This window comes from Podarcis vaucheri, assembly GCF_965113315.1.
Source record: "Podarcis vaucheri genome assembly, chromosome: 2".
Classification (NCBI taxonomy): Eukaryota; Metazoa; Chordata; class Lepidosauria; order Squamata; family Lacertidae; genus Podarcis; species Podarcis vaucheri.
Genome location: NC_138760.1, coordinates 113,857,964 through 113,873,347, shown reverse-complemented (window position 1 = coordinate 113,873,347; position 15,384 = coordinate 113,857,964). Strand labels below are relative to the sequence as shown.

Here is a 15,384-nt window from a genome sequence, read left to right as displayed (position 1 = left end):
GAAGGCCATCCTTTGAAATTCACAGTTACCTGAATTCTGTGACGCACCTCTCCAACTAACCAATGCTCACAAAAATGCAGATTATATGAGGAAAGCGTGCATAAAAAATGAATATTTTTGTAAAAAAAACCAACCATACAAAATGTGTTATATTGGGGAAACTGCTTGCCAAAAAATAAATAAATCGCAAATTTACTGCAGAGATGTGGAGAACTGAATTTAAGATTCGAAAAATGAGAAACTGGGAGGAACAAAATAGACAGATCCTTCCATCTATAGAGGTCCCGTTTTGAGTTTTTGTGCTGGAATGAGCTTGAAATAATTTGATATTCCTTGCCTCCTGCTCTTTATTGCTGCATTTCCTATTTTAATATTGTACATGCTTTCCAGTGATTTTATCAAATATCATAAGCCACCTTGGGGAAATGTTGCATTTTGAAAAGGAAGCTAACAATAAATACATAAGCATGTTGATGTGAGATTACTGTTAATCTGATGCCATGCAGTGTTAAGAGTTGTATCTTTTGATTGTACTTGTCAGAGACTGACAGTGCAATCCTATGCATTTAACTGTGTTCTAGGGTCCCAGGTCTACATGATGGTGGTGACTCTAGGGCTTGTGAGAGTGGTTTGATGCAGGGAAACCAAAGAAGGATGTCAAAAGCGCCAGAATGGTCAGTTCTAGCACTTTATTAAAGAAGGTGTCAATGTGCAACACACTGTACAGAGCCTTGCTACCTCTGCAGACACAAGTCGAACACCGCAGCCAATCTGGGCAGCTTCCAACATATATAAAAAACATGATAAAACATTATTATTATTATTATTATTATTATTATTATTATTATTATTATTATTATTTTAAAAGACTTCCCTATACAGGGCTGACTTCAGATGACTCCAGGACGGATAACTCCATACCCTCCAATGTTTCTCCGATGAAAACAGGGACATCCTACCATACCCTCCAATATTTCTCTGATGAAAATAGGGACGTCCTAAGGAAAGGGGATGGGACGCAGGTGGAGCTGTGGGTTAAACCACAGAGTCTAGGACTTGCCAATCAGAAGGTCAGCGGTTTGAATCCCCGGGACGGGGTGAGCTCCCGTTGCTCAGTCCCTGCTCCTGCCAACCTAGCAGTTCGAAAGCATGTCAAAGTGCAAGTAGATAAACAGGTACCGCTCCGGCAGGAAGGTAAACGGCGTTTCTGTGCGGCTTAGTCATGCTGGCCACATGACCCGGAAGCTGTACGCCGGCTCCCTTGGCCAATAAAGTGAGATGAGCGCCGCAACATCAGAGTCGGCCACGACTGGACCTGATGGTCAGGGGTCCCTTTACCTTCAAGGAAAAGTGGGACATTCTGGGATCAAATCAGAAACTTGGGATGGCGTCTATAAATCCAGGACTGTCCCTGCCTGGAAAATAAATAAAAAATTAATTTTGTTATTTAATTCGACCGCGTCAGACCAACACGGCTACCTACCTGAACCTGGAAAATAGGCATACTTGGAGGGTCTACAGTTTGAGAGAAATTGTTGTTCTCTCTGAGACATGCTGTCTCTCGAGTTCCAGAGTTCCTTATGGATAGGCAGGGAGGAGAGAGAAGGGACACAGATGCCAGGGACAGTGGGAGCAAGTGCCATCGGTACAATCTGGAGGCTCGTGATGCGTGCCAGTAAAAGTTTAGTATGCATGGGCATATACACCATGCGGCCACAACTGGATATAAAAACACAGAGTTATTCTAGGACAATTGGTGTTCTATGTAAGGAAGCTCTGGTTTTCAAATGATTATTCTGAACCGCCAGGGGGCGGAAGAGGCACACGGACGGAGACGCGACTGGAGGGGAAAAAAACCAGCCTTGAAACCAAGTAGGAAGCTGGAGGGGGCGGTCCCCAAATGTGGGCGTGTCTGGTACGGGCTGCTGGGCGGCGGATTGGAGGAAAGCAAAAGGGGAGGGGCGACGAATCCTACCTACGTCGTTTTACGTCCCTTCAAGCGCGCGCGCATGAATATACACATTTCTGAGGTGAGAGCGACGTCACCCGCCGCGCTTCCCCCGTCTTCCTTACGGAAGAGGTGACGCTTTTGACGCGACGGGTCAAGGGCGAGCGGGGCGTGGCCGGCGCCGGATCGAACGGCCTTGCGAGTCGTGAGTTGGTTAGGAGCGGGGAGGGAGGGAAGAGGGCGTGGCCTCCGGCGAGAACGGGCTCGCCTTAAGAAACCGCCCTCCAGTCTCCGCCCACTGTTCTGACTCGCATGAGGGAAGGGAGGCGTGGCCTCAATCCGAAAGCGGGTGGGGTGAGGGAGGGCGGGACGGCTGGTTGCCATGGGTTCGCTTCCGGCGCTGCCTGGCGGAAGTGGCTGGAATTCTGCTGCTGGCTGCCGTTTGCTGCCGTTGCCCTCGGTCAGTGCGCGGGGAGGCGGGGGGCGCCCCGCTCGCCGGAGGAGTTGGGGGGCAGCGCGGCCCCCCCCAGTGAGGCGGGCGGGGGAGAAAGGGGTATGGAGGGGGAAGGGACGGAGGGGAGGGGGAACCGAAGGACACGAGGGAGGGAGCAGGGCAGCCCTTCTCCGCCCCGCGCCCTATTTATCCGCGTATTTAGTAGCGCCTGGGCTTAGGGAGGGAGCCTGAGGGAAGCGAAGGGGCTGCTCGCAGTCGGCCGGGAGGGGGGCGCAGAGAAGGAGCCGCGATAGGCCCTGTCACTTGACTTTTTAAAGGGGAGACCTCTTCCCTATAGGACCTCCCTTCCCCTGGTCAGTAAGAGCGCAGATAAGCAGCAATGTCCTTACAATATATAGGTGAGCATAAGAGGCTGCCTGGTACTGGGTAGCCCAGTATCGTTTTCTCTCATAGGTAGTAGCTGCCCCAACTCTTAAAAGCTGCACTGGTGTTTGTCTGTGCATATATATATATATATATATATACACTCACGGTGGTACCTCGGGTTACATACCTTTCAGGTTACAGACTCCGCTAACCCAGAAATAGTACCTCAGGTTAAGAACTTTGCTTCAGGATGAGAACAAAAATCATGCTCTGGTGGTGCAGTGGCAGCAGGAGGCCCCATTAGCTAAAGTGGTGCTTCAGGTTAGGAACAGTTTCAGTTTAAGAACAGACCTCCGGAACGAAGTACTTAACCCGAGGCACCACTGTGTGTGTATGTGTATATACACACACACGACATATACGTGTGTGTGTGTGTTTATTTATTTATTTTGACCTGGGATCTGTTGTGATGAAGGGTGGGCTAGATATGTACCTAATAAAGAAAATTATTATGGCACTGTTTATAATAATATATTATTAATAAGAGTTTATTTATAAGCCACCCGTCTGACTGGGCTCCCCCAGCCACTCTGGGCAGCTTCCAACAAATCAAAACACTAATTAATTATGTGACCCCTGCAATCTATGTGAGGGAAGGTGTGTGACAAGCGGTCCCATCTGTCCTTCAACGTCGGGCAAGAGGTTACATTTTAGAGAAATGATTAGATGACTGCCCTCCCGGGTTTGCATGAAGCAACAGAGTTATTCACGGGAAAGTTCCGGTCTCAGTCTGTGTTTATTATGTTTTTATAAGTGTTGGAAGCCACCCAGAGTGGCTGGGGCAACCCAGTCAGATGGACAGGGTACAAATAAATAATTGTTATTATTAGTGGTAGTGATCAAGGCTTATGTAGGAATGAGTTGCTTGAAAGGCAGAAGGTTTTTAATCCAGTTTTATATGCTACACAGGGGCATGGTGACTGAGGCGAGAACAATTGGCGACGCAGTGTTGTGCCTCCAGCCAGGGAATCCTACTGGCATTGTTTAAATCCAGCAAGAACTTGTGTCTTTTTTGAGATTGTGTCTAAAAAAAATCTACAGTACTGAGAGATGTGGAACCAGGCTTAAGCACAACTGAGAAGAACAGCTAGACACTGAGGACAATGAGAGTGCTTTGCTCCATGGGTTTTCTGTAGCGGAGTTTATGATCAATTGTGAAGACTGAACTTCCCCTCTGTGAAATGGAAGATTCCACACAAGCCTTAAAAAAGACTTGAAGGGGATTATCCTGGCACCAGAAGACCATGCTGCCATTTGTTTTAGTGGTGGCTAAGGCTGCAGGAACATTTCACCCCTACCTTTAAGCATAGTGGGGTCTGTGTAAGAAATTGAAGAAAGAAGACTTTTTCTGGCTTATCTCACTCTACTGTTTCTTCAAGGTGGAGTCTTTGAAGGGGGAGGGGGGTGCCAAGAGACCCCCCTCCCCCAGGAGAGAAGAACATTAGGCTGGCCACCCTATATCTATGGCAATATGACATCTTCCAGGTGAGTAGTTAGGTGCAATTCACTCAAAGCTTACACTTGTTTTGCACTGTAACCATATTCTGTTTGGATGTCATGCACTATGTGTTCAGTTATGAAAGTGCAAGTATGAAGTGAATGAATCAAACCCCTTGTTTTTTACCTTTAATCTGTTGAAATCTGGGCTTGATAGGTTATGTGAGTAGGTAGGATTTAATGTACCTCTTGTTCCTAATGTCTGTAGTGACCCATTTCTTTCCTAATAAAGTAGGTAAGTTAAGTAGACTTGCTTGCATCTGTTTGGCTTTCACAGTTTATACTTGGTGTAGAACTGCCAATTAGCTAGGCACACATAACCCTTCGCAGTAATTGAATCTTGTTGCAACAGGAAAGATGTGAGGGCCTTTTGAATACACCCTGTAGTAGATCTGGGTGCTTTCCTGTATCGGTTAACTGCAGTCATTCAGAGACAGGGACCAGTTGTGCATGTAGTGCCTGAGACCTGTGAAAGGACAAAAATAATCATTGCAGGAACAGATGTCCAGAAATATGGTATGTATTTCTGAAGCAATCTTTTTGCTGGAGAACACATATGCTAAAATATGCTGGGCACATTGATCATACGTTTCTTTGTTTCTCTTTATCATATGGTTGTGTTGGGTGTTTCTCTTTATCATATGGTTGTGTTGGGTATTTGATCTAGAGGCTTCATTTAGTTTGGATATGAGATATTTCTAGATTGACTTAATGGAGTGATTGTACTTATTTCTTTAGCCAGATCTATATTTCAGTTTCAATATATCCTATCATTATTTTTGTAATCACAGTATTATAATGGTAGTAATAATCACAGTATATGGATATAATGCTTGTCAGAATGCTTCGGATTACAAGGCCTTTGTAAGTTAATATTTCAGTCTTATTGAGCATTGTTGTTCAGAGGTAGGGAACCCCTGACAGGGGGCTGGCTACGCACCCTCTTGATCCCTGTCAAGATCCCTGGAGGAAGTAGCGTGAGATACTGGTCCCAATCAAGGTGTTAGTAAGAGTATACAGAGCTTTAAACAAAGCTTGGGACTGAGGTACAGTATCTAAATATGTTTTTATTATAAAATTTTGCTACTTGGGTGTTTGCTGCTCTGGAATCATGGGATGGGATAGAAAGAGATAAAATTTAATACATAATAATAAATTGACCTGGCACAGGTTCCAGTTTTGTCTGAGACCTCCCCCCACCCCCCGCAAACCACACCCACCTGATACTATACAGTGCTACCTCGGGTTACATACGCTTCAGGTTACACACTCCGCTAACCCAGAAATAGTGCTTCAGGTTAAGAACTTTGCTTCAGGATAAGAACAGAAATCGGGCTCTGGCAGTGGTGCTTTAGGTTAAGAACAGTTTCAGGTTAAGAACGGACCTCCGGAACGAATTAAGTACTTAACCCGAGGTACCACTGTATGTAATGCCAGGTGTGGAGCAGGTAAAGACATGGCTGCCAAGGAACTATCAGGAGCCTTGGAAGTGTGTTGAGGTTGTACCTTAAGCTGACTGGGTACGTTACAGAGTTTCCATTTGGGAACTCAGTAACACAGCTGTCCCCTCTGTAGCTATGTGGTATGTGACTCTGAAGAAGTATGCATGCACACGAAAGCTCATACCAAGAACTAACTTAGTTGGTCTTTAAGGTGCTACTGGAAGGGATTTTTTTATTTTGACTATGGCAGACCAACACGGCTACCTATCTGTATGTGAATCTGTGAGAGATAGTAGCTTGGTGAAGGCAACCTAATGTCAGAAGTAAAATCTAGGCCAGAGGCTTCTAGTTCACAGATCAGTCCCATGAACTGCAAACCTGTATATGTTTATCTAGAACTCAGTCCTAATGCACTCACTTGTACTCCCAGTAAGCGTTTGCAGGATTGCAGCTTTGGCGATAGTGGAATTGAAATACTTTATTGTCACTTGTACAACTTGTATACAGTGAGATTACACAAGCACCCCCCACTCAGCTCTCTTAATTCCCCTCGTTTACTGACGCACACCCACCAAACCCAAAAGTCATTTGCCCTGTTGTTATCTTTTCATTCAGCAGCCTAACAGCCCATGGATAGAAGCTGTTCTTTACCCTGTTGAAGCAGTAGATAGGAAACTGGAAGTTCAATTTAATGGTTTCTGTGAAGGGTACTTGCTGAAACTGACACGTGATTCTAGGGCCCAGGGTTGTCTGTCCTGTCTGTTTAGTCTCCGAGTCCTGCCACACATGTTATTGAGTTCATACTAGCATAATTTTGCACTGAGGGAAGGGTGGTTCAACTGGCGTGGATAGGATAGTGCTCAGTGTGGCCACTGCCCTGCCTACGTGATGCCACTGTCTCTTGCCAAGTCTGACTTGATCAGTTGCACCCTGATCAAGTTGTGGTATCATGAGCTGCTGTGGTGGTGCATAATCACAACGCATGATATCACACTGGAGCAAAAGCCCAAATTGCTTCCTTACATAGCAAATCACATGCCAGGCTAGTAATCTGACATGGGCAAAGCAGGGGCTGGCACGGGGTATTTTTGTAAAGTTCTGTTTATAGTGTCTATTTGCTCACTACTCAGTATACTAAATATTGCTTTCTGAGCACTACAGTGGTGCCCCGCAAGACGAATGCCTCGCAAGACGGAAAACTCGCTAGACGAAAGAGTTTTCCGTTTTGGAGGTGCTTCGCAAAACGAATTTCCTATGAGCTTGCTTTGCAAGACGACAATGTCTTGCGAGTTCCTGCTGTTTTTTCCCCCTTCCCCCCTTTTTCTAAGCCGCTAAGCCGCTTATCAGCTGATCCGATCAGCAGATAAGCCGCTAAAAGCCGCTAATAGCGCTAATCCCTAATCCTTCAATGGGCTTGCTTTGCAAAAACCGCTAGACGAAGAAAATCACAGAACGGATTCTTTTCGTCTTGCGAGGCACCACTGTATTTTTGGCACTTGACCCTCTTGCTTTGACAAGTCCCACAAGCCTCTGCTCTCCTTTTTTAAAAAAACCTGTTTGATTACTTTGATCCTTGCTTTAAAAATTCAAACTTGTGAAAGCCCTGATCACCTAGTGGGCTTATTAAATCAATATGCACATTTCCATATATCTGAATACAGCAAGCCCACACATGATTGTAATTTACTCCCAAGAGTTGTATATGGGCTTCCACAATACAGATGGTGCTTAGCTCTGATACCATGCTAAATTGGAGGGGAGGAGATATTTGGATGTCCCAGATGAAAGATGAAACAAATATGCAGAAAGTGCAGAAGGGGAGGGTGCACGTGGAAATGCTTCTGTTTCACTAATCCCATAGAGCAGCAAGGATATGGAGCAAAATGGTTGTACTGCCTGGTACCTCGTACCTTCACAGCAGGCAGAGTCATTAGGGCTTTAGGGAGAAATTCAACCTTGCTCTAAAGTGATTGTTCTTTCATGGACTTGCCAGATGATATGATTCCCCCCTCTCCCCCCTCTGTGCACTGTTCCAGAGTTTGTATCTCCCCCCCCCCCAGGAGAAAACTGATGTCTCCCCTCCTCTGACAAGACTTCTGACAGGGCTTCCTCTGATGACTCATTTGGTGAATCCCACCATAAGTCTCCAATAAGCAGCCCCCATGCTTTTAACACTGCAAGATTGGCCTTAAATGGGGTCAAGTTGAATCCACCACAGTGTTCTACACTGTATATTCAGTATTCCATGCAGCATGTCCTAATTTAAAGTTAAATGTTGGCTCGTAAGGTCAGTGATACTGAAATAATTTAATAATGGTTGGCTAGGCTTGTATTATGGGCAAGATGTTTCAGCGACTCCCTGTTTCGTTCCAACATCACGTACAGTATTCCCTGTGAATACTGAATTCCACCCATCTCTGGTTTTCTGAGCTCATGACTGTACAAGTACTTTGAGGCCCTAATTAATTCAGTCTCTTCGAAATATGTTCAGCCTCTTATGACTTTGTGCAAATTAATGGGGGAAGAGAGAGACTGAGATCCAGGTGACCACAGAAGCTAAACTGAAGATGTTACTGTGATGGTGGATGGCTTTGGGTAGCAGCTCCAGGGTCTTTTCTGGGGGATCCATGTTATCCCCTTACTTGGAATGAACCCAAGCAAAGCCTTGGACTTACACCTGTTCTTCACTTCCATGTGGTGAGGAGGAAGACTTTGCTTGCATTTACTTTTGGTTTCACAGAATCCTGCTGCCTTGTTGCATGTAATGTAATAATCTGTGGTTTGAAGTTGGCTTGTTTATTTGACCAGAGTTTGTTTTAAATTCCAATCTTTGATTGTTATAAAACAACAGACCTCTGTCAAAGTAAACACTAATGAATTTCTTTTCCCAACTGTTATAGGGGGAAAGAGGGAACATGTGAGATTTCATTCATTTTGGCCTGTGCACGTATCACTGAACAATGGTTTAGTGTAACACACAAACGAGGTAGCTGTCTGTTTGGCTACTCAACATGCACGGCATAATAGTTTATCCTGTCCGACCAGAGGGCTATTTCAACTGAAATGTGTCATGTGGTTTCTCTCTTCTCTTCTGCAACACCTGAGAGTTGTGTTGTTATTGCCTTGATTGTGGGCGATCCCAAATTTAATTAGTGTGCCACTCTAAATCAAGATAAACTCTACTCAAGTATAGCCAGGACACTTCAACAAGCAATGCCTTGGCTGCATCTCTTACTCCCTCGCTTGGAAGTAGTTGTATGTGTTTACTGTGTAATTTTGGTTCCTGGGAACATAAAAGCCAGTGGAGAAATAGTCTTAGCTAGCCAGGTCAGTGGGAAGGGACATCCTGGATGAAATGTGAGGCAAACTGGGGTGGATGTGAAGCTTGCCTCCCCTGTAGAAACTATTTGGGCTTCATGAGGGTGGCCTCTCTCACAGCTGGAGAACTCTTAACATTTCACTTCACCTGTGAGCTGCTCGTCTCCATTCTTAAACCAATGAATTGTTTTCCTGCAAGATTATTGCGTAAATTACATTATTTCTGTTTACAGCTATGCCCAGTATAACACATTTGTAGTAAATAGACACAGGTACCTGCAATATGTTCTGCGCTAGAATGGGAAGCCTGTAGCTTTCCATATGTTTTAGGGCTCCAACTCCCATCAGCCCCAGGCCAGGAGTTGTAGCCCAATAACACTGGGATTCTCCATCCCTATTCTGTAGTGTCCTCACCTCAGGAAGAAGTCACAATGGGGCCTGGCCTGTAGATTCTAACAAGATTGCAGGTAGAAACATCTCAATCTCTCATTAGACCTACAAGAATTCCCTGGCATTCACTTTCTAACAGGAATCAGCCAGATGTTTCTAACAGGAATCAGCCACTAACAAGTCATGAATGTGATGGCTCTCTCTATGATTTACCCTCCAGCAACTGGTATTCAGATCTGTACGGCCTCCATCTGCGGTACTTTCATTTCAGCTTTCATGGCTAACAGTGATTGATAGGCCTATCCTCTGTAAATTGGTTTGGGCATTTTAAAAAGCCATTTAAGCTGCTGGCCATCTTACATTCTGTGAGGTGATCTGATTCAGAGTTCAGCTGAGACTGACTTGAATGAGTGTTCAGAACTCAGCGATGGCTTCTGTGTTCTGGGGAAGAACTCTTTTCATTAGTGTTAAATATTGAAAGCCATTCAATTAAGTCTCTGTTGCTTGGCAGAACCCAAGAAACATTGCAAAGGGCAGACACATGTTTTCTGACAGATTGCTCTGATCTGCAGATCTAGAAACCTTGGCTGGCTCTGTTGAGAATTCTGGTTACCATTTGAGTGGTAGTAGAAAAGAGTGTGTAATACTGATAACATATTTTAAGAGCTTGTTTTTAGGAAGAGTAGCAGAACTGCTAATTGCAGAAATGCCTGCCTTCTAGAAGCCAGAAGATTTCTATTCTACTTACAACAGACATGTCTAAAGTCCGCTTTGGGAGCCTAATCCGAACCACGCCGGCCAAGTTAATCTGGCCTTTGTGGCAGTATATGTCCTGGGGTAAAATCCTAAAAAAAGCTCAACAACTTGGGGGTCCTCATACATGTTCACTTCATCAAATCTGGCCCCCCTTGAAAAATGTTTGGGCACCCTTGGCTTACAAACTTTACAAGTCAGCAAGCCAGGTTAGTGTGATGTAACAGCTAGAGTTTCGTTCGTAGAACAGGGAGGCCCAGCTTCAAAAAGCAGCTCTGCCAAAAAGTGACTAGCCCAAGGTTTCCCAGTACTATCTCTCAATCTAACCTCCCTCAAAGGGTGGCAAGCAAATAAAAGGTGTGGTGAACACTGTAGGTAGTTCTGAACTCCTGGAGAAAATATGGAATGGAAATTGAGCACCTTCCTCACCACCCCAAATGCAGTTACCTTGGTAATAATCTTGACTTCAGGGTACTTGTGGCCTGTGCTCTGTTTTGCTTAAGTGAGCACCTCTGAGAATGGCCAACTTCACCTTCTCTATGTTCACCCCCACCTGAAATTCTTTAAGATAAGGGCTCAAGGGCAAGTGTGCTCCCAAGCATGTTCAGATGGCCTTTCCTTTGTGAGGATAATGTTTCCCTGTCTGGGGGGGGGGGGGAAGGATTGTGTAATTTGGTGACTTCCTCTCTCCTGCCTCCAGGGACTGCAGCCTCACAACTGCAGCACTGTCTGAGAAGTGACCCATTGTGAGATGGTGGTTCAGCTGAGAAGGAGGGGATTGGCCCCTCTGCTGCACTTGCTGACTTACTTTTACCCATCTAAAGGTAAAGGTACCCCTGCCCGTATGGGACAGTCGTGTCCGACTCTAGGGTTGTGCGCTCATCTCGCTCAAGAGGCCGGGAGCCGGCGCCGTCCGAAGACACTTCCGGTTCACGTGGCCAGCGTGATGAAGCTGCTCTGGCGAGCCAGCACCAGCGCCGCACATGGAAACGCCATTTACCTTCCCGCTATAAAGCGGTACCTGTTTATCTACTTGCACTTAGGGGTGCTTTCGAACTGCTAGGTGGGCAGGAGCTGGGACCGAACGACGGGAGCTCACCCCGCCGCGGGGATTCGAACCGCCAACCTTACGATCAGCAAGTCCTAGGCACTGAGGTTTTACCCACAGCACCACCCGTGTCCCTTTACCCATCTAGACAACCACTATATACATACTCATGTGGTCTCTCCAGGTGCACTCTACAAAATGGTGCCTGCCACTTCCCTGATAGCCTCGTATTGTGAGGCAGAGCTGAACGGAGCAATACAATGTTCATTGCAGTAGCAGCACAAAGCTTTCAGTGCTTTCACGTGTGTACCCCACTACAAATGCAGTTACTGCCCCCATGTGATGCCTCAGCACTTGCTATAACGGCGCACATGGGCACAATAATAGCACAAACTGCTCAGCTGGAACTTTTTGGCTTTGCGTTCTCTCGTGATGGCAATTGGCCAAGCCCGTAAAATTCTCTCTAGTTGGCAGCACTAGACTCGGCCCCTCTGCAACTGCTTGTGTGTTTCTTTTTGTTTTGCTCCTAACCTCTCTCTCCTTATTTCTGTTCAGATATGTCAGTAGGAGAAGCTGGGTTGTGTCATTTTAATTGTGGCAGTAGAACTGGAGGGAGAGTTACAGGGCAGATGGTGGCAGATTGTATAGGAAGGGTGGGGTGCGTGGCTGGGCAGCAAGGAGACCTTACTCCTGCCATTGCAAATGGATGGTGCTGTTGCAAGAATGCCGGTTTCACATTGGCATTATTTTTCATATGGAATGCTTAGCCACAACTGGAGACTGTTATCAGATAGGCTGTTGGTTGGCCTTTGGTCTGTCACTTGGTAAGCGATACAGTTCTAACCAGGCAAGGCAGGAATCTGTTTGATTAGTCTGTCATTCTGAAAAAAACTTTCTCCAGGTTTCGAGGCTTCAGTGGATCAGCCTGGAAACCAAGAGGATGTCAGTCAAAGATGGGGCTTTTAAGAATCATGGGGGAGGCATCATGTGTGAATGTAAGTCTCTGACATATTGACTGACAATCCAAAAGCAACACAGTAGGCTAATAATATAATTACAATACTTTTGTATCACTACTGAATTATGTCTTAATTGGCAATCAGATAACGTACACTATATACATGGTGACACCAGCTAATGTGAGTTAAGAAAATGCCCCAAAATAAGGGATTTTTAGGCTGTGTAACGTCAAGAAGAATCCCCAAAGCTTGAGGCAAATAAGCAGTATTTGTAGAGAGTATGCTGAAGAACGTTGGTGCTCCAAACACAGCAACAGGGCAGTCCTTCCAGGATGACCGACTGTTTCAATCAATGTTCTTCCTCAGCTGATAATAATACCAAATAGAATCTGTTACATTCAAATACAATAAATGAGATGATATACCTGAACATTCTGTAAATGGTTATTACACAATAAGAGATACATTACCAAGTAAAACGTCCAAAAGGGTACACAGGATCCATATGTTGGTGTCACCATGTATATATTGTACGTTATCTGATTGTCAATTAAGACATAATTCAATAGTGATACAAAAGAATTGTAATTATATTATTAGCCTACCGTGTTGCTTTTGGGTTGTCAGATTGTTCTGTTCGCAACACAAGGGTTCTTTTTTGTTTAGTCTCTGGCATATTGTCAGGTATTTAGGAACCCTCAGTGGCTGCTGTTGTGTAGAAATGTTGGCACATCTGAAAAAGAATCTGACTTAAGTCACTTTGTGTTTTTATTTTATTTTTTATTAAACCTAAAACCTTCGTGCCGTGCCTCATCTATCCATGGTGCAGAGCCAGTGTGGTGTAGTGGTTAAGAGCGGTAGTCACGTAATCTGGGAAACCGGGTTCGTGTCTCCGCTCCGCCACATGCAGCTGCTGGGTGACCTTGGGCCAGTCACAGTTCTGTGAAGTCTCTCAGCCCCACTCAGCTCACAGAGTGTTTGTTGTGGGGGAGGAAGGGAAAGGAGAATGTTAGCCGCTTTGAGACTCCTGAAGGGGAGTGAAAGGCGGGATATCAAATCCAAACTCTTCTTCTTCTTCTTCTTCTTCTTCAGTACAAAGATCCTAACGGAACATCAACCTATATGAGTTATATTTGAATTTTTCTTTGGCAGCAAATATCAGACTTACTTTTTCTTTTTAATTAGGTGACTTCTTGGAGTCTGGAGTCTTTCACAAAGTGGATACAACATCTGCACACATTTCATCATGGGAGTTGTCTTACACGCTATACTTGCGTTTAAGAATATAAGGAGCTTTTTGTGCCTGCTTCTGAGAAAAAGGTAGGTGGGGCCTCAATGAGCATGGGTCTGTTGTGGAAGTGGGGGAGGTGGATCAAACTTTTCCCAGCTTACATTTTTTAGATGTGGGAGTGCCATGCATCAACTATCACTTATCTTTAAAATTGGCCGTTTTAAAAGAAGTATTAAAATTTTATCAAGGTCACTTATTTGGATGTGCATCTTGCGTTTTTATGTTCTGAAGCTCCCTAAGATCTACAGATGAAAAGCAGTATACAAATTTAATAAATAAATATTGAAATCAGTGCGAAGGTGGCTTGTTGACAAGTTAGCTTTGCATTTGAGGGTAACCAAGTTTATTACCAGAGAAATTTCATGCACTTTGTCATGGCTTATGACTTTGAGCATATGACTTTATAACCCTGTTGTTGTGATGACCTTTTGCCCTGAAAGGCTTTCATTTTCTCACGGAATGGCTGGGAATGAGTTCCCACATAGCAGTTAACTAGGGTTGCCATATTTTCAAAATTGAAAATCCGGACAGAGTTGTTGTTGTTGTTGTTGTTTTGAGTGGACCCTGCCACCTCCCCAAAACCTGCCTGATTTTGAGAAGGCAGTGTAAGGGCTCTTGGATGCTCCCACAGCCCTGGCACTGCTTTTCCAAAGTGAGACCTGACTGCATCTCCCTTTCCATCACTGCAAACTAAGCTGCCTGAAAGCGCTACAGAAGCCCTTGGTGGGAGGGAGTCTGCTCTAGGAAGCAGAGAAAGGGAGAGAATGGAAGAGGGATCCTGGCAGAAGGAGAGAGAGGGAAGGGAAGGAAAGGAAAAAGGAAAGGAAAGGAAAAGGGTCTGAAGGAAGAGGAGTGGGTGCTGGGGGGAGGGGTGTCCAGACAGGAGGGGGGGAAAGGGGGAAAATTAAATCAGTAAGTCCCAGTTGGAGGCAAGGAGAGTCTCCCTGAGCCAAATATATCCTCATTTTCTGGAGGAAGCCCCGCAAAAGGGGAGAGAAGGATGTTGGTGTAAGGAGGCGACGTTGGATGGAAATTGAGAGGAGAGGGGGGTGCAGAAGAGGCATGCTGGGGAGGAAGGGGGGAGCCGGGGGGGGCTGCTACTTGTTTTGTCCTGGAGAGCTTGGATTGGGATGTGATGACAGTTGGGTGCGGAGGGAAAAGGCAGCAATTCTCATTTGTGATTTGGCAGTGGGGTAGGAGAGGCAAGTGCAGTGGCTTAAAGGCTAGATTTCCCAAATCAATACAGTGCCAAAAGTATCTCTTTAGGGTCCAGTTTTTAAAATTGCTCAAGGTATTGGAACCGTTTTATCTACGCCTCTCTCATTTTTATTCTTTCTGTTAAATGCAGGTATGCTAACAATACTGCCCTATATTTGCTGTTTGATCTTCCATGTCCATTTTATTTTTCTTCTGGCTCAGTGGCAGTCTGCTGCAAAGCATACCATCTCTCTCCTGGAGTCAGGCATGACATTTCTTCCCTTCTTTTGATGCTCAACCTTTGTGGATGTCTCTATTCATCTTAAAACGTGCCCTAGAAAGAGAGGCAGCTGCTGAAGGTAGATAGAATAAAGCACAGGGAGAAATGTAGCTTGCAAGTGTAAAACGAAATGGAATAGCACCCCATAATAAGATGACAAAAGAATGGGGGCCTATAATGGGTCCTGTCTCATTCTGTGTTGCTTTAAAAAACAAACACTATTTTTAAACCTTCCTGAGGCTTCCAGCAGACAATAGTATTCCTGACCAATAATCTTGGTTATTAGCAAGTGTTGCACATCACCTTAAAGTGGTTCACAAAAATTACTTGCCAGCTTGGTGACTATTAGTCCTTTACTGGCATACTGGCAATCTGAAAGGG

General features: G+C 45.1%; 1 protein-coding gene across 7 annotated transcripts in view; it reads left to right on the top strand.

The window, feature by feature from the left end:
- The first annotated feature begins 2,319 nt into the window (after window positions 1-2,319).
- MGAT1 (alpha-1,3-mannosyl-glycoprotein 2-beta-N-acetylglucosaminyltransferase) overlaps window positions 2,320-15,384 on the top strand; it is a 41,913-nt gene continuing 28,848 nt past the window's right edge. For 2 of the 7 annotated variants that reach the window (XM_082210280.1, XM_082210283.1), the window contains exons 1-3: window positions 2,320-2,408; window positions 3,738-4,313; window positions 13,421-13,555. The gene's annotated coding sequence lies outside the window, so the exon portion shown is untranslated. Of the gene's footprint in view, window positions 2,409-2,540; window positions 2,801-3,737; window positions 4,314-4,691; window positions 4,842-10,959; window positions 11,053-13,420; window positions 13,556-15,384 lie in introns of those variants that run through there. The other 5 variants (XM_082210282.1, XM_082210286.1, XM_082210284.1 and 2 more) reach the window with 5 other exon arrangements.